This window comes from Vombatus ursinus, unplaced genomic scaffold (assembly GCF_900497805.2).
Source record: "Vombatus ursinus unplaced genomic scaffold, bare-nosed wombat genome assembly UNPS02014812.1, whole genome shotgun sequence".
In the NCBI taxonomy this organism is placed as follows: domain Eukaryota; kingdom Metazoa; phylum Chordata; class Mammalia; order Diprotodontia; family Vombatidae; genus Vombatus; species Vombatus ursinus.
Window position 1 is genome coordinate 34,823,768 of NW_020954590.1, and position 19,691 is coordinate 34,843,458.

The window sequence follows — 19,691 nt, forward strand, 5'->3', positions numbered from 1 at the left end:
GGTCACGTGGACCAAGGACCTCGATTCAAATCCTGGTTCTGCTACTTCTTACTTATACAACCTCAGACAATTTGCTTAATCTCTCTGTGCCTCAGTTGTCTCATCTGTAAAATGATGGTTTAGACATTGGGTGATTTCTAAGATTCCTTCCAGTTCTAAAACTTGTGATTCTAAGATTTAGGCTGACCTGTATATGAGCAGGAATCCCTTTGACAAATTCTGTGGTAAGGGGTCATCTTGTTTCCACTTGAGGACTTCTGGTGATATAGAACTCACCACTCTCAAAGCAGACCATCCTACTTTTGAACAATTCTAGTTATTAGGCAGTTATTCCTTATAGCAAACCCCAAATTGACTAGTTGTTAACTTATATCTGTTTCTTCTCTCTTCCTTCTGGGTCCAGGCAAAATAAATATGATCTCTTTTCTACCCTTCCAGTATTTGATAACCTGGGCTAGGCTTCACTCAGTTCACTTTCAGGGATTAAGTGCAATGAGACATTCAGAGATCATATAATGCAATAAAAATGACTTTACTAGGATAATACAAATAGGATACTATTTTTAAGGTTCAAAAGATAACAAATTAAATAAAAAAAGCTTTTCCCCTCTGTTTCATCTTTCACCATAGCAACCAGCCATATTAGGTCAGAAAGATAGTCTCTGGGGTGGCGGGAATTCAGCTAAAACCACCCTCCACTACCTGTAGGCTGGGCCTTTTAAGCATCAGGTAGCAAGGAAGCCAAATGACCTCCCTGTCCCTTTAAGAGACCAGTTCAACCTACAGAGCAAGTGGCACTCCTTCTACACTTGTAGACAGCAATCATGCTCCCCTTAAGTCTTCTCCAAGTTAATCCTACCCCTCTCTTTGCAGTTCCTGCCCCTCCGCTTTATATGACATAGTTTTGAGTCCTCTTGTCATCCTGCTCACCTCATTCTGGAAGCTCTACAGTTTGTAATTTCTAAAATGCAGTGGCCATAACTGAACACAACATTACAGATGGGTTTTTTTTGGCAGCTAGGTAGCACAGTGAATAGAGCTCTGAACCTGGAGTCAGGAAGACTTGAGTTCAAATCTGGTCTCAGATACTTACTAGCTGTGTGAATATGGGCAAGTCACTTAACCTCATTGCCTAGCCAAAAAAAAGAAGAGTCCATCTGCATTAATACAGGTGGTTTCTTCAAGTAAGTTCTCTATACCAGTGAAATAATTTAGTCCAATAGACAAACCAAAAGACTTCAGTATCATAGCCATACCATGATGAGGCAGATGAGTAGTACGGTGGATAGAGTGAAGGACTTTGAGTCAAGAAAACTCCAGTTCAGATCCTGCCTTAGACACATACTTAGCTATATAACTTTGGGTAAGTCACTTAACCTCTCCATGACTCAGTTTCCTTATCTATAAAAAAATGAGAATAATATTATCATCTACCTCAAAGGATTGTTGTGATGGTCAAATGAATTAACATGTAAAGCACTTTGCAAACCTCGAAGCACTATGTATTAACAAACTTAGTTTGAATAAAACATTAATATATATTGCACAAGGAAAGATGAGCACAAAAGAAAAAGAGGATCACATCATTCTGGGAGTCTTGCACGCCTGTTCTAAAGTTTGGGAAGCTCTTGAGAACCTGCTGCTTTCCACCTAACGGATCCCAGCTCTAGGAAGAGGGAGTCTCTTTCTTCTTTTTTCATTTTTATATACACCTTACTCTTCCCTTTAAAAATCTCAGTAGTCTATCTGACAGCTTGTAACCTGGAGGATTTAAATGTATTATCTTTTAGAATGCTTATAGAGAAAATTATAGATTTCTCTTTCTACCCATGTAGAGTTCTGATTCCAATAATTACACGAAACAGTTAAAATAGTGCAGCAAATTCTCTATTATTTGTGAATGGAGTATTTACTTTATGCTCTATAGTCTTTTCTTTACTTTGGGTTCCAGACTGTTTGACAATGGACTAGGAGGAAAAGAGGGCCAGGCTGGGTTAAGGAAGCAGAGTGAGAGCCTCGACGTACGTGAGATAAGACAGGAAGTCTGCAATACATAAATTCAGCTTCATTCTCAGTTTAAAACTCCAGAAAAGTCAAGGAGGTATCTGAACTTCAGTTGGGAGAGGGGCAGAAGAAGAAGAAGAAAAAAATAGGTGGGTAATTAGAGTTAATTCAAACTTTGATGGTAACCGAATTCCTAGAGGACAGCTTCTTTCTCCATTAAGGCTTGGCAGGAATGTGCTAATTGCAGCCGAGTAAGCTACGGTCAACATACAGACAAGGCAAGAATCCACCAAAAGCAGAACAGCTAAGAAAGTCTTGACCTGCCCTAATGATCTTCTCGTTCTTCAAAAAATGAAAGAATCAACAAGGGCAACTGAGCTTCCACTTATGAGAAAGAGCAGCTGGTTGAAGAACTGGAAATGATGAGACACTGTGAGGTTGTGGGGGAAGTGTCCATTCCAACTTGAAATCTGTTAGAGAGGAGAAGAAAATCTTGGGGGGTATAGGACATTTTGCCTTCATTTGGAGAGAGTAGCTATAAAATATGTTCAGAGAAAGAAGAGGTAGGATAGAATGTTTTGCAATGCTACATGGGTAGAAGGCCCAAGAGGGAGAAAAAACTCTACAGAATGAAATTGTAAAGATAAACCAAAATTATTTGTATGAGTAGGAACAATGATAATAATCATAATCATAACTAAATTTATGAAACACTTACTAGGTGCCAGGCACCGTGCTAAGCACTTTACAATTATCATCTTACTTAATCCTCACAACAACCCTGGGAGGTGGGTACTATTAGTATCCCTATTTACAGATGAGGAAACTAAAGAGGTTAAGTGACTTGCCCGGGGTCACACAGCTAGTGAATGTCTGAAGCCAGATTTGAGCTCAGGTCTTCCTGACTCTAGGCCTGGTCTTCTATCCTATCCTGGTGCATTGTCTAGCTGACAAATCACTAAGAGCATATGGGTTTTTAAAATGGCTTTGTGGACTAATGTGGTTCCATAAAGAGTTCCCTGACCAACTCATATTTTAAAATGCCATGTATGAGGGTAGCAGCAAGGCCAAATTATTGAGGATAAAAACAAACAAATACAAAAGTAGTAAGATTAGCGAGAGGCAGCCTGGTGTAATTCTCTGGAGTATGGAAAACCTAGCTTAAAATCCTGCCTCTGTCACATACTGGCTGTGTGACCCTTGGCAGGTTATTTAAACTCTAAGTGCCCCTGGGCAACTTGCTGAGACTGTGCATTGCAGAGCAGGTTGTCATTGCACTGGCAGAAGGAGTTTCCTATCAGGACTTACATATACCAATAAAACCACAGGTTCAGTCCAAAAAAATTAATTTCAGAAGCACTGCAGGCCCAAATGATCTGAGAGGAATAATTCATGCAAAATATGACCCAAAAAATGCTACGTTGGGGCAAAAGGAAGAGCAAAGAAAGGATAGTCTAGGAAAAACACAGTGAACAGTGTGGAAGAGAGTACCAAGGCAGGACTATTCCACTCACCTTTTGCTTCCCTTTTCTTTCCCTAGGAGAAGAAACTTGTATTTCACAAGGGTATCTAGGTGGTCCGGTGGATACAGTGCTGGATTTGAAATCAGGAAGATCTGACATCAAATCCAGACTCAAAGACTCACTAACTATGTGACCCTAGCCAAGTCATTTAACCACCATCTGCCTCACCTCTCTTATCTATAAAATGCTAATAATGGCACCTACCTCCCAGAGTTATTGTGAGAATCAAAGGAAATAAAATTTGTAAAGCATTTTGAAAACCTTAAAGCAATATATGAATGCTAGCTATTATTTTCATATTATGAACAAAGAAAACTAGTTAGCAAGATAATGAGAAGATGGTAAATACCTAACAATCCTTGATGAGTTCAAGTCATCAAGGCCTAGAAATCTGGGTTTTGGCAGATATGATAGATGACTCACTGCCTGTGATCTTTGAAGGCTTGTGGAGAATGGGAGAAATGCCACAGACTGAAGACAGGGGAGGGGGGAAATAATTTCTAGGGAAAGAAAGAGGAGGGTAGAGTCTACAAAATAAATCCTGGCAAGATTGTAGAATGTATTATTAAAAAGGGAGTGATTTGTGATGATTCAGAAAGTAAAGCAGGTATCACTAAGAGCCAGTATGGATTCATCAAGGATGGGCCATGCCAAAATGTATTTTGCATGACTACACATGTATAACCTATTTCAAATTGCTTGCTTTCTCAGTGAGGGGGGAGGGAAGGAAGGAAGAGAATTTGGGACTCAAAATTTGAAAAAAGAATGTTAAATTTTTTTACATTTAATTGGGAAAAAATAAAATATTAAAAGGAGAAAAAAACAGACCGTGCCAAGTTAATGTCATTTGTTTTTGTCAAGGTAGATAGACTGGTAGATCAGGGCAATGTTTTGAACACAGTAACTAGGAATTTTAGCAGAACATTTAACAAAACCTCTCATGAAATCCTCAAAAACCAATGGAGATGTGGGTGAGGTGATAGTACATCTAGGTAGATTCAAACATGGTTTAATTGACCCAATAGGTCAATGTCAACTATATAGAAGTATCTAGTGGAGGGCCCTAGGGATCTGTCCTTGACTCTTCACACATTTCAATGCAGTGAGTGACCTTGGACTTTCTAAATTAGGACTTTGATGACTCCAGAGGAGAGAGTGAGACTGACAGCTTTGCTCAGCTCTGCCTCACTTAAATCCAATTTGCAAGCAAACCAAGGTATCACCCTTGTGATATCATTGGTCTTCTTCAAAAATGAAGAAGGAACAACAGCTACATGGTTCAATACTTTAAATCAATGACTTAGATGAAGGCATAGATAAAACACCAAATTCACAGATGGCATAAAGCTGGAAGAGAGGAGGGTTAACACATTGGATGATAGAGTCAAGATCCAAAAAAGACCATAAACTTTGGAAGAACAATTAGAAATGGAAATCCTTATTATTAATCATTTTCAAATCAGTGCTCTAAAACAGTTGTGATTTACTTAATTCCTTTCTTCCTCCTCCACTGTACCCAGGACAATGTCTGTACCACTGTCTGTGGTGACACGCCAAGCAAAACATGCCTATTCTGGATATCATATGTATGATATGGCATTTGGGTCATCTATCAGATTATGGCACTTAAATCTAGATGGAATCTAACAGATCATTCAGTGAAATCTTCTCACTTTATAGATGTGGAACATGAGGCCCAAAGAGTATATGTAAATCGCACTAGGTTATTGAAGGTAATAAAAAGTAGAGTATCCAGATCCTTTCTTTCACATCCAACACTCTGTCCAATGAACCATAACCCTCCTTTTCTGCACCTCTACTTCGTTTCATTACTGAAAGTTGTGAATGAAGCAGTTGAAGCTAGCAAGAGGCAAAACAGACATTTTCAGCATTTTTTCCCTGGCAAACACCTGTCTTGCCTTCCCATAAAGACCTTGTTTATCACTGCAGAGTCAACCAATCCAGAGGTAACTTGCAAATGAAACTCAATCTTTCTCTGTTGCAGTTCCTTCTCTGCAAAACAAACAGATTCTGAATGGTGTTTTGGGTGAGGCTTTTTTCTTTTTCTTTTTTTTTTAGAGGAAGTCAGTGAGCGATCATTGCTTTTCAGTGAACTGTACAGAGGGCTTTTTTAGTTCTTCAACCACTCTTTGGAAAGTTCACATTGGGGATAATCCCCAAGCAGACTGGTGTTTCAGGCTTATTTTGTAATTGATCATTTTTTGGAAATAATTTACCCCATAGAGAACAACTTTCTCATCCTAAGTTGACTGCATAGAGATCCAAATGAACTGTTAAGATGACTGACTGAAAATATAAAGGCAGCCAGGCTTCTTCTAGGAATCCATCCATTCCTGAATTTAAACCAGTGGGCAATATTGATGTTTCCTAGAGCTGTACTGAGCCTTTCCACTTCTTATCTAGCTAGGCCACCTGGAGTGCTCAGGGAGGCATAGCACCTCTGGTGTGAGGTCTGCTCATCCACCTTCGGTGTCCATCTGTCACTCATTTCTCACCTGTGGCTCCAAGAAGCTGTAGCATGTGCAGTGGTCACACCCCAGTAAAACCATCTTAATAAAGAGGCTAAGCCAGGTAGAGGGTAACTGATAGGTCTCAAATTCATTGGTGAGTTAAGCAGATGTCTACCCTAAGCATGTGAAGACTTCTCCCAGTGGAATGGGCGTATGAGAACAAGCTATTTCAATGGCCAGGAAGGCAGCTGAAGCAGGCACCACGGAGTCTTTAGAGATTGCTCAGACATCAAAAATGCCAAGGTCATCTACTGTATCCCAGCCATTGCCAGTAGTCCTGGCTTTTGTTCTGTGCCTGGACTTTGATGATTCAGGAAGAAAGAGTGAGGCTGACCACTTTGTGCAACTCTGCCTCACTTTAATCCAATTTCCTTGGGATGGACCATGATGTCATTGGTCCCCTTTGAAAATGAAGGATAAACAATAACAACAGGTAGGTCACCCCCTGGTTATAATAGAAGGGATGACTGACAGAGGTCATTCAGAGGAGTTACAAAAACTCAATGGATAATTTAGCTTTAAGAAAAACTATTACGTATAAGATAACACAGACTAGACATGGAGAGAATTTGGGGAGGCATTCTGGTGTCAGCATAGTCCCTAGAACAGAGATGGAAATGTCAGCTGCTCACAGCCTCACCTCTCCTCATAGAACTCACTCTGCAAAGCTGTGACACCACTCTATGATCTCAGACTTGGATTTTTCCCAAGCAGCTCAGCTCTTTATTTACACTGCAGAAAGTCCTCCAATCTGTTTGTTAAACTCTCTACTGAATATCTCTCAGGTAAATTTACAGTGGAGTCATCAGGTGGTTGCTATAGCTAAATTGTCATGGCATGTTTTAAAATGCATTCATACGGAAAGCACAGATTTAATATTGTGGAAGCCTCATGCCTAGAGTGTACTTCAATCTCCCTCTTCCCTTCCCACTTCCATCTAAGTCTGTTGAAATCCTTCCTTTTGTTCAAGGTCCAGATCAGATACAAGGTCTCCTGCTGCCCTAGACAGAAGTGATGTCTCTCTTTGAATGTCCTATAACACTTTGTAGCTTTCTTATGCATCTCCATTTTATTTTGTTAGGTGTTCTTTCCTTGCCTCCACTAATGGGTTATAAACTCCTCCAGGGTAGGGATGGGGTGTTAGGCATTCATCTTTGTGTGCTTAACACCTAGTGGAGTATAGAAACAGTAACTGTTCATTGAGTTGATTTGAATTCACTGGAGTTTCTGAATCCCCATACGTTCATTCTGCACCACTCATTTCTTGTACAACAAGTAAAGTTTCCAGAGGATTTTTGTGTTGGCACCAAACTGAAAACATAAACATTAATGAAACTGCACTCATATCATTCATGACTGTGTTGTGAAAGCTAATTTTGTTCATGCTCAATTTGAGTGAGACAATAAAGGTCTCCTAAGCATAACCCATGTTTCTTTAACTTCCTTATTTAAACTAAGGCTATAATTATGGCACATTTCTTTTTCTAGAGAAGGGCAAATAATTCTTCTAGAAAGCAGAATGTATCTCCTCACAATCAGCCTATCTCCTTTCCAGTAATCACAAGAGCCAACAGAACACCAACCAGCTTTGTTAGCTAATAGAAACTATGTTTCATATGATCTAAGTAGGTGGTGAATGAGTTTGGCTTCCTCCACCATGTAGAGAGGCCAACTTAAAATACAAACCAAAATGGGAGAATTCCCTTCCCAAGATCTTCCCTTGGGAAGAATTCCCAGAGTTACACAAACAAGCTTTGAAGACATCTATGATGATAACATTTTACAGCTAGTTCCCATGATGGCACTACACCACAAGGAGGCCAATTTTCAAACATCCAGAAGGGATCCAGAAGGCAACAACAAAAGATGTCACATGGAAAAGAGATTTGACTTGTTCTGCTTTGCTCCCTGGGGTAGAATGGGGAGCAATTAGTGGAAGTTACAAAGAGGAAGATTTTAGCAAAATATAAGTAAAACTCCATATAAAGATACCTTAAAAGTGGAATGAACTGTCCCTTTCTTCTCCATTTCAAGAATACCTTATGTATGGCTTCTCTTAGGGAGGAAACTTCTTTTAGTGAGTGTTAGACCTAGAGTCAAGTCCAAGCTTCTGCTCAGATGCTGGTGGCAATAGCTAAGGCCTTTAACCTCTCTGAGCTTCAGTATACCTATCTGAAAAAATGGGGATATTTGTAAAATACGTCTTTTTGAGCTGTTGTGAAGAAAGTCCTTTCTTACCTCTGAAGTGCTACATAAATGTTTTATCATTATCATATCAGGCAGATGTTAGATCAATGGTCTCTACAATTTTTTGATCATGTCCTTCCTTGGTAAAAATTTTTTTTAGCATACTCTCATTATGTTTATGTTTGCTTACTTAGGAATTGCACAATATACTCCTGTACTAAGTTATTTACATTATAAAACACAAACATAAAACATAGATGTAAACATTAAAAACAACAAAGAATGAGATACAGATGAAATAATATTTCATCCTGAAGTCAGTAAAGTGCCATGGGATTTTATTGAGTATGGGAGTGACATGATCAGACCTGTACTTTAGGAAAGTCACTTTGGCAGTTATGTGGAAGACTCAAGTCAAAGAGACTGATTTAGAAGGCTATTTCAGTAGTCTAGGCAAGAGGGGATGAGGCCCTGATCCTGGGTCATGATCATGGGAGTAGAGGGAAAGGAACAGATGTTAGGGATGTTGGGGGTATGAAGTCAGCAAAATTTGGCAACTGATTAGATATATGAGATAAGGATGAGTGAATACTTGAAAGCTATGAACCTGGGAGCCTAGGAAGGATGGTGATATTTTTAACGATGATGGGAAAGTTTAGAAGAGAAGGTGAATTTTGGGGGAAAGATAATGTAATGAATTCTTCAATGATGATCATAACCCACTATTTGACTGACTCTCACCCAAAATAAAAAGAGGGGAGGCAGGGCTTTTACTGGTCACCTCCCCAGAGCCCAGAGCCCAGTTACTAAGGAACACTTGTGGCATCCATGGGGTGACCTAGATAATGCTGGGGGTAGGGCAAGGAATTTTACCTACACAGTTGCTATTAATGCCTGAGGGATGGTTTGGTTTTAACTTCTCTAAGAGCCCAATGGTAGTCACGGAAAGTCAGCAGTGAGAGGAGGCTGAGTGGGAGAGATTTGAGCTATAATATGTAAAGGGGGTGGTGTAGGTCTTGGAAATGAGCCCAAGATTTGCTACTGTGTGAAGAGTAGGTTGTGACCTGACTTTCCACCCTCTGACTGGTTGGTCACCCCCCTTTGGGGTAATGCCATGGCTCCCCTATGGTCATGTCACAGCTCCCCAGAAGGTCTCCACTAGACTAGATAAGTGACTTGTCAGGAATATTGTACAGGGTATTTCTGTCCAGGGAAAGGTTGGACTAAAAGACCTTTGAGGTCCCTTCTAATTCTTTGAAGATGTGGAGCCAAATGCTGGCAGGTGGAGATCTTATAAGTGATAAAGCTAGTGCTAACCATCAGCATTCCTTGGAAGTTTCACATGAAATCATATATTCCTCTATTTCTTTGTAAAGTAAGTCAGCTCTAACAGGAGACGGCATCTGGATGAATATCAGTAAGATAGCAAACAACTATTTGATATTTCAAGAGATTAGGGCAATTAAGGACTTTAAACATGGAATTTATTTGCTCCTGTGGCCATCCAGATGTTTGTTACTCTCCTGAGTCTTTTTGTCTTTTCCTACAAATATAACGGAGCAGCCACTCCCCCTTAGTTCTGTCATCAAGAGTGAAACAAGTGACTTCAGGGTTTTACAAGTGAAATAGTGCCCTAGCTCAGACTGACAATCATCTCTGTGATAAACACCTTCTCCATGTTGTCCTAATAGACTGCTGAATATGTTGTTAAAATTTTAGAAATACAAACAATTGTTCTAGTAATTTTGTAAAAAGTGTTTACATGCACATAGTTAAAAAAAATTGCCAGATGATAACACTGTCAAGCCATTTCTTTCTGTTCCCATCCTCCACCAGAAACAGAAAGAGAACAAATTATCTGTAATGAAGGTATTTAAGATTCTGTAGCATCTCATCATTCATAGGAGAAGTTCACAGCACATATAATGAGACAGAATCTTATATGATCCATAGACTTCCTTTCTATCTCTTCCCCGACATCATTCTCTATGTCTAGAATATATGTGTTAATGTATCATGTAATGTAATATCATCCTGACCTTTTAGTTTCTAAATCTTTTGAACTGCAACAATTTCCATTTCCATCCCACTCCAGTCACTCGTCATCATTGCCTGTACCCTGCCTGGATCTTATTCCTCACTTGGCACTGTACAACTCCCAAGATCCTGACATATCTTCTCACAGCCTCCTGTCCTTTTACCTCTTTTGCTCCCTTACTTCCTTTAAATCTGCCCTAAGTCATCATCATGTCCTCTGGCTCTTCAACTTCTCCCTATTTTTCCAATTTGTTACATTTGGAGATAGCTAGGTGGCACAGTAGAGATAGTGTCAGTCCTGGAGTCAGGAATACCTGAATTCAAATCTGGCTTCAGATACTTACTGGTTGTGTGACCCTGGGCAAGTTACTACTCTGTTTGCCTCACTTTCGTCATTTTTTTTTTTGGCTAGGCAATGGGGTTAAGTGACTTGCCCAGGGTCACACAGCTAGTAAGTGTTATGTGTCTGAGGCCGGATTTGAGCTCAGGTCCTCCTGAATCCAGGGTCAGTGCTCTATCCAGTGTGCCACCTAGCTGCCCCCTGCCTCACTTTCCTCAACTGTAAAATGGGGATAATAATGGCACCTACCTCAAAGGTATTGTAAAAGTGAAAAAAAAGTAAAAAAAAGTACAAAAGTAAAAAAAGTAAAAAAAAAGTAAAAAAAAAAAAGTAAAAAAAAGCTTACAAAGCTATTGTAAGGGTGAAAGGAGATAATATTTGTAAAGTTCTTAGCCCTGTGCTTGGCATATATATAAATGCTTATTCCCTTCCTTTCCCTCTTCCCTTCTTTTTTGGCTTCACTTGCTTCCTTACCAAACTTGTACCTTGTAATTACTTCAGTGATAACTATCATTTTATGATTCCTTGTTGCCTTTGACCTTCCAATATCACCATCCCACTAATTCTCAACCTGTAGTAATCCCTACCATCCAATTTTTTTGCTCTCACTCTTGCTTTCAGGCTGCTAAACATTGCTAGACGTAATGAAATTTTGATGAATTAATTCAATTATAAATTAATGCTTCCTAACCTCAGCTGAGCCCTGAGTGCTGCTCATCAATCCATTTATTCATATTTAATTGATTTTCTTTTACATTTTCTACAACCATAGTTGCATTTTGTTCCCCTAGCTCTGTCACTCCACATGTGATGTATCTCCCTGGTTTTCATTTACTTATCTATAAAAGTAGAGAACTGGAATGATATCTAAGGTCCGTCTCAGCTGTAGGTCTATGATCCTATAAGTCTAATTCTTTCTCCTCAAGCTCTCATCCTTCAATACCTAAACTCATATCAGATGATCTTGCCTCCTACTTTAAGGAGAAGACGGAGACCATCTGACATGAATTCGCTCAACTTCTTCCCCCAATCCCACATTCACATCTCAAAACTTCTCTGTTTTCACCCATCTTCCCCTTCCCTGCTCCATCTCAGTTAAAGAGATGACTTTTCTCCTTGCTCAGAATAATCCTTCTTGCAAGCTTTTGGAGGGCAGGAACTATTTTACTTCTGTCTTTGAATTCCCTGTATTAAGCACAATGCCTAGCATATAATTTGTTGTTATTCAATTGCTTTCAGTCATGTCTGCCTCTTTATGACTTCATTTGGGGTTTGCTTGGCAATGATACTGGAGTGATTTGCCATTTCCTTCTACTATTCATTTTACAGATGAGAAAACTGAGGCAAACAGGGTTAAGTGACTTGCCCAGGGTCACACAGTTAGTAAGTATTTGAGGTCAGATTTGAACTCAGAAGGATGAGTCTTCCTGATTCCAGGCTTGGCACTCTATCCACTGCCACCTAGATGCCCCCTAGCATATAATAGGAACTTATAAAGGCTTTATTGATTGATTATTTGATCTCCTTCTACCTCTTTTAGGACCCTGCTTATTGTCTTATGAATCTCCAATCCTTCTCTATTACCCTTGTCTTTTTCCCTTTTGTCTGCTAAATATTCCAGTCTCCCCATCCTAAAAATACTCATTGAATCTTCTACCTATTCATGATACTAGCCTATTTCTCTCCTGCATTTCCCTGTCAAAGTTTTTGAATGATTTACACTCAATACCCTATTTCTTCACCACCTACTCACTCCATAATATTGTAATCTGTCACCATTCCCTATAACCTCACTGAATTAGCCCTCTCAAAGCTTACCATTGACATGTGGAATGGATTTTTTCCACTGCTCAATTCTCTTGATGTCTCTATAGCATTTGATACTTTTTATTCCTTCCCTTACCCATTTTTTCTTCATACTATCTGCTTTCTTGGTTTCTTTCATCTTAACACTTACTTCACTGCCCCACTCTGTTGGTTCCATGGTCTGGTCAAACTGGATGGCTCAACACTTCAAGAACTGGTACCTCCATTTCCCTATTTCTCTATGTTTTATCACAATACCAACGGAATGTATCATATTTACCTCAGTCATTCACATTTAGTGAAATCCTATCCATCATTGTATACACAGTGTGGCGGTCATTTCCTTCATGAAGTTTTCCCTGATAAGAAGTGGTCATTCCTCCCTTGGAGTGCTCATAGCACTATGTACCTCCTTTCTGGCCTGGTCACCTGCTATTTTATATTATAGGTTTTTGTGTGCATTTTATTTTCTCTATTATATTGTAATTTCTGTTCATGTAGGGTTGATTTCTTATGTATCTTTGTATCTATCTTAGCACCTAACAGTGCTATTTACTTAATATATAGTAAATAAAATAAATTAAGCTAAAAATGATGATACTTACACTTGACCTATCTACTTTGTAGATACCTTGTAGGGTTGTTGGGAGGATCATATGTAATAATGAATATGAAGAAATATGTAAAGTGCTGAATATTCACCAGTTATTGTTACCATGAACCCTAGTATTAAGCTGACTTGCTGGTAAGCAATTACAGCGTATTATCCCCTTTCCCAAGGTTAGGTCAAATAAGCCAAGTCAGCAAGCATTTATTAAGTGCCTGCAATGTGTCAGGCACTGTGCTAAGCATGAAGATACAAAAAAAGGCAAAAGACAGTCCTTGTTCCCAAGGGACTCATGATCTAATAGGGGAGACAACATGAAAACAACTATGTACAAACAAGATATACAGAGGATAAGTTGGAGATACTTGAATTTGAAAGACACTAGAATTGCGGGGACTGGGAAAGGATTCATGCAGAAGGAAGCTAGGAAAGCCAGGATACAGAGAATTCTAAGCATTAAGTATAGCCATTGAAAAGTCATGGAATGGTTTATTAGAGGAAGAGCCAGGAGACCAATATCACTGGATCACAGAATACATAGAAGAAAGTAAGGTGTAAGAAGACCAGAGAGGTAGGAAGGGGCCAGGTTATGAAAATATTCAAAGAACAAACAGAGGATTTTGTATTTGATCTTGGAGGTAATAGGGAATTACTAGAGTTCATTGAATTGAAGAGTGACATGTTTGGACCTGAACTTCAGGAAGATCAATTTGACAGATAAGTAGACTATGGGTGGGAATGGGGAGGGACGTAAAACAACAGTAATAAAAGCTAACACATACATAGCATGCTAAAGTTTGCAAAGCCTTCTACCTCTGTGATCTAATTCGATCCATACAACAGCCCTGTGAAGTTGGAGCTCTTATTATGCCCATTTTACATATGAAGAAACTGAGGCTGAGAGAGGTGTTGAGACACTGGTAAGTGTCTGAGACAGGATTTGAATTCTGTTCTTCTTGATTCCAAATCCAGCATTCCATTTACTATGTGACCTAGCTGCCCATGGTAATTTGAATCACTGATAGGTAGATGTTCATTCCCAAAGAAAAAGACAGTGTGTTATTGTGGATGCATTTGCAGCTGGTTTTCCTGGAACCATGTTCTCTAAGCCATTTGTTCAATAAGTTTTTCATAAGTAAAGGCAGAAATGACTCCAGTGGCAAAAATTAAGCAAGTCTTAATTGTTCCTTCATAATATTGTTAGTATACAAGTTTCTGGGAAGATAGCCAGTGCACAAGTTACCATCTTTAATAATTCATTCTTAAAAAAATACAAGAAGAGTTCTCGTACCAGTACTGTTTAGTGGAAAGAGTGCTGGATGTAGAGACAGAAGACATGGGTTTGAATTCTTCCTCTGTCATGTACTAGCTGTGGGATATTTTTAAGGTATAGCCAGGGGTGGTGAATCTGCAGCCTTGAGGCCACATGTGGCCCTCTAGGTTCTCAAGTGCAGCTTTTGAACTGAATCCAAACTTCACGGAACAAATCCCCTTAATAAAAGGCTAGGGCTTCAGAAGTATGCAAAACTACTTGAATCTAACTCCTTAACCATATCTAATGACTCAAAAACTTGGACATGGCCCTCCACCTCACCTTTCTCTGAGGTACTTACATTATGTCCCTTAAAAACTTGTCTATCCTCTTACCTTGTCCTATCTCACTCTTTTGGTATCCTTTGAAGAAATAGCTAAATAATTCTTTGATCTAGCTTTGATGATAAAATTGTCTCTTCCATCTTTTCAGTGGGGGCCACAGACCACATGAACTAACCTCACATAAGATTCATTTTACCCTGGGCAGCCATACACTTGCTATATGGCTATTTGACTGAGGACAATTTAACATCCAGTTTTGAATCTCAACTGTTAGGTAGACCTACCTACAGTTTCCACTTGGGATAAGCTCAGCCGAAAGACACACCTAAAGGCCAGCAGAGACTAGATATTATTTTTTTTTTCTCTGCTAGGAATCCAAATACTTCCCTGACTTAGGAGCTAATTCATTTTTATTACACCCCTCCCTCTGTCTTGAAACACCAAACTCTGCCCTTCATCTGCACTCTGATCTCCAATCCCTTCACCCTTCAGTTCTTTCTCAGGCTGGTACCACTGCACTAACTATGCTTTAGGCTTATTTGCTAAGAGGCTATTTGTTGATAAGAAGAAGGTCCCTGTATATACTAAAATATTTATAGCATCATTTTTGTGACAGCCAAGAATCAACAATAAAATTGATATCTAATGATTAGGAAATGGCTAAACCAATTGTGGTACATGAATGTAAAGGAATATTACCATGCTAGAGGAAATGATGGATATAGTGAACACAGAAAAGCATCGAAAGACTTTCATGATCCGGTGCACAGTGAAGTAAGCAGAACCAAGAAAACAGTGTGAACAATGACTACAACAATGTCAACGAAAAGAACAACCAAAAAAATCAAAAGTAAATGTTGCAAAATTACAAAAACAAGCATGGCTCCGAAGAAGAGATCTAAGAAGACACTCCCATCCTACCTATTGGCAAAGGTGGGAGCTCCCAAATGTGATACACAAACATCTTTTCAGAGTTTTTTTCAATGTAATGATGAGTTGTGCTTATTTTTTTCTTCTTTCTTGTAAAAGCATTATTAGTTATTTAGGATGACTTTGGGATGGGGAGGAGGAATACTGAGAGAAAACATGGCGATGTAAAAAAAATCCAGGAGACATCAATAAAAACTTATTTAAAAAATTAACTGTATCAGTATAGAACAGGGATATCTGTCCAGACAGTTATTTATGTCCAAATAACATAGAGGTTTTAGTGGACTGCACAATATGAACGGACTTATCAATGTGAGTCAACAATCAGAAATTGCTGCCAAAACCACTAACAAAACCTTACACAACTTGAATAAAAGCAGAGTGTCTAGAACAAGAGAGGTAAATCATCGCCCTCTGTCTGAACTGGGCAGACCATATCTCTTGTTTTGTTCTAGGCATTTCATTTTAATAAGGCCTTTGACAGAGGGGGGCAAAGAGAATGGTGAAGGGCAGAGGTGTTGTGAGGCTCCATCAAGATCATGGAGGTGAAGCACTAAGCAAACCTTCAAGTACTATACATATGCCAGTTGTTACTATTCTTATGAGCCTTCAGTCCCCTGATGACTTCATTCCCTGACACTTCTCCTCCTACTGCACTCCTGATAAGCTCAAGCAATGTCTATTGAGCAACAATTGCTGGCCAAAGTTTAAAAACCAGTGGGGAAATGTATGTGCATATACTTTTAGGCTTAATCTGCACAAATAACACATTCCTAAGTCTACCTATAAATAAAACAATAAACCAAGCCTTGATTTTTAGCCAATTGCTGATTTCTATGTTGTAAATGCTCAGGCTGAAAATTTAACAATCCCTCCAACAAACTTAAAACCACTTTCTGTGAGAGATAGTGGAAGAAGCTAGGGATATTTTGCCTAGAGAAGATTAGAGAGTGTTGTAGAGTGAGAAGAGTTTGAGATGTGCAGTTAGAAGTCTTGAGTTTGAATCCTCTATCTTCCTCTTACTACCTTTGTGACTTTAGAACATTTTTCCACCTTTTTGGGTCTTAGTCTTCCTAATGAAAAGGATCCTTGATTTCTAGCATAAACATGTTCATTGAATCAGACCTTGACTTTGTTCAGTCATTTTTCAGTCATTTCTGACTCTTTGTTATCCCATTTGGAGTTCTCATGCAAAGATACTAGAGTTGTTTGGCATTTCCTTCTCTACCTCATTTTACAGATGAGGGAACTAAAGTAAACAGGGTTAAGTGACTTGCCCAGGGTAGCATAGTTAATAAATGTCTGAGGTCAGATTTGAACTCAGGAAGATGAGTCTCCCTGCCTCTAGGCCCAGTATTCTATTGACTGCACCACCTAGCTGCCTTTTGACCACGGATATACTTGCTCAAATTTTGAAAATTCAAAAAACATTTACTGAGCATGAATGCCCAATATACTGTCACGGAAACTGGGAGTACAAATATAAAAAACCTCAACTGTTGCTGTCAAGGAATTTAATGTAATGGAGGAGAAAGCATGTATATGGATAAGTATGATATAAGGGCAAAGAGTAATTATGCTGTAACAAATATAAGGAAGGAGAGTTTTTTTTTTTCAGCAAGAGTAGAAAAAGAGTCTGACTTGAAATCAGGAAGATCTGAGTTTGAACTTCCATCTTGAACTTACTATCTGTATAAGCCTAGGTGAGATACTTAACTTTGCTCAGTCTCAGCTTCCGCAGCCATAAAATAGGGATTATAAATAGCACAGGGTCGTTGTAAGGATCAAATAATAGATGTAAAGCGCTTTTAAAATCTTAGAGCACTATATACATGTTAGCTATCATGGATGATGTGGTATCTAAGTTAACTTTTAAAAAAGAAAAGAATTTCTATTGTTGAAGATATGGGCAAGTACATTCTGTTATGGTAGAAGGTCATGGTGGTAGAAGACAGGAAAAGATCAAGGAATAGCACCATATAGTTTAGTCTACAAAGTAGAACTTCCACATTTCCAAAACAAGAATTATTATTATTACAAGCTGTTGCATAACTCTTAGGGGAAAAAATGAGATAATGAAATGTCAGTAAAACATTTCCAACAAATTTGGAAGAAGACAAAGTTGCTACTTTCACTACTATTTCAAATACTTCCCAAAGAATTTTCATAGAATCATAGATTCAAAACTAGAAGAGGCCTTAGTCCAAACCCCTCATTTCACAGATGAGGAAACTAAGGCCAGAGAGAAGTTTCCCATCACACAACTTTGTGTTGTTCATCTTGAAGAAGACCAATGACAACAGGAGGGTGAGGTCTTGACTTGCTTGTGAATTGGATTTAAGTGAGGCAGGGCTGTGCAAAGTCATCAGCCTCACTCTCTCCTCCAGTCATCAAAGTTCAGTGGCAAGACACAGGTCAAGATGACTAGGGATGGCTCAGGATGAATACCCATTTGTATACTTAGATCATAGGAAAGTTTATAATTTGTGTTACAACCCAAGGTTGAGAACCAAAGGCCTAAGGGGATTTGTTCTGTAAAGTTTAGATTCAAAGGGCCACACTTGAGAACCTAGAAGGCTACATGTGACCTCAAGGCCGCAGGCTCCCCCTGCTAGACTTAGGAGCAGAAAACCTGAATTGAAATTTTGTCTCTGATTGTTTCTAGCTGTGTAGTCTTTAGCAAGTCTTGATCTCTCTGAACTTCAGTTTCTTCATCTACAAAATGGAGATAATAATACTTGAAATACTTTTCAGAATCACTGTGAGAACATACTTTATAAACCATTAAGTCTGACATAAAAATGAGCTGTTAGCATTATACTATTTGCCATTAAGCAATAGGCATATTTCTTTCTCATTTCTCATTTGATCCTGAATATTGGTTAAAAAGTCTACTGTGTATAGGGCAGTGAGGTTGCGCAGTGGGTAGAGCTTTGGCCTTGGAGTCAAGAGGACCTGAGTTCAAATCTAGTCTCAGACACATGACACTTACTAGCTGTGTGACCCTGGGCAAGTCACTTAACCCTGGTTACATCAGCAAAAAATAAATAAATAACAAGTCTATTGTGCTTTGTTTAACATATTTTATTAACTCTAGCTCATTTTGACCTTTAGACACTCAAAGACTATCTTTATAGGCCTGTGAGACTCCTGTACCTCAAACTTCTGTGCATTTCCTTTTTAAACCTGGGCTTACCAGAGTTGCCAATGATGTTACATAAGTCTGTTTAGATGCTTCTATCTTACACCACAAAGATTTTATTTTTGAAAATCTATTCATTTTGAGACATTTTCTCTTTAAAATCTCTGGCCATAGGATCATAGCTATCTATGATACTATCTCATTATTGACCAGTGCTCTCCCTTATCACAAAATCCAGAATGCCTTGGTTATTTTTTCTCAAGGTTCCCCTCATTTCCAACTTTACTAATGAATTCTTCCTTGCTGTTGAAAACTCTCTCCTGGCTAGAAGTTCACCTCACTATTTCTTCTATCTTCTGACATATAAAATTACAGAATCACGGAATTTCAGATTTGGAAGAACTCTAAAACCATCTTGTCCAAAATATACCCCAAAATGAATCCCTTCACAACATACCTGACAAGTGTTCATACAGCCTCCCTCCGATGAAGGAGATCCCACTGCTTCCCAAGGCAAAACACTTTTCATATTTTGATAGCTCTAATTGCTAGGAAGTTTTTCTTCATATTAAGCTTAACAACTTCTCCCTATTGCTTCCAGTTATACTTCTGGGATTAAGTAGCACAAATATAATCTGCTTTCCACATGGCAGCCTTTCAAATACGTAAGGCAGCTATCAGAGAACTTTCTTCTCCAGGCTAAATATACTCAGATCCTTCTATTTATCCTCATATGGCATAGAATAAAGACCTTTTCTCTGGATATTCATGAGATTATTTATGTTTTCTTTTTTTTTCTAAAATGTGGGGCCCAGAGTTGCAAACAGTAATCCTAATCTTCTTTGACCAGGGCAGAGTACCTTGGAAATAAAACTTATTTATTGCTGGAAATTATGCTTCTCTTAATGTAGATTATATATCTTTTCCTCTTTCCTTCCTCCCTCCCTCCCTTCCTTCCTTCCTTCCTTCTTTCCTTCTTTCCTTCCTC